Genomic DNA, 602 nt, shown 5'->3' on the forward strand with positions numbered 1-602 from the left:
CCTCCTCAGTGGCCATTAGGGAAAACCCAATCCTTGTTGTCCTTTTCTGGGTGAGGCTTGGACAGGACCCCCACATCCTTGTAGATACTTCCCTAATCCAAACCCCAGAAAGTAGCCCATGTCATGCATCATTTTCTGGGTGGCTCCTGAGTAAGGTAACTCATTGCTCAACTTAAAGCCCATGTCTTTTAATAAATACCTCTCCCACAGGGAAATTGGCAACTCTAGCACATAGGGTTGCATAACTCTGGAATGCCCCTCCTGATCTTGCCATTTTAGCTGTCTTACACTCATATCTGGAGCCTTTGCATAACCCAGGCCTTGTAAGGTCTGTGAGGAAGCTTGTGCTGGCCAGCCTGATGTCCAGTCCTTCCTAGCAATGATACTTCTATCTGTTCCTGTGTCCAATAGGCCTAAATGTTTTTTCCTTCCATTTTTAATTCAAGCACTGGCTTTTGATCTAAATCCAGGGACAGGAATGTAAGATCAGTTCCTGACGATCCAAACCCTTTTTCGCCCCTTTCTTGTGCCTTACATATTTTGCATGTAAACTAGGGAGAATGACTAACTGGGCTATCCTATCTCCTGGAGAGATAGCTGTG

The sequence above is a fragment of the Mastomys coucha genome, unplaced genomic scaffold (genome assembly GCF_008632895.1).
Source record: "Mastomys coucha isolate ucsf_1 unplaced genomic scaffold, UCSF_Mcou_1 pScaffold21, whole genome shotgun sequence".
NCBI lineage: Eukaryota > Metazoa > Chordata > Mammalia > Rodentia > Muridae > Mastomys > Mastomys coucha.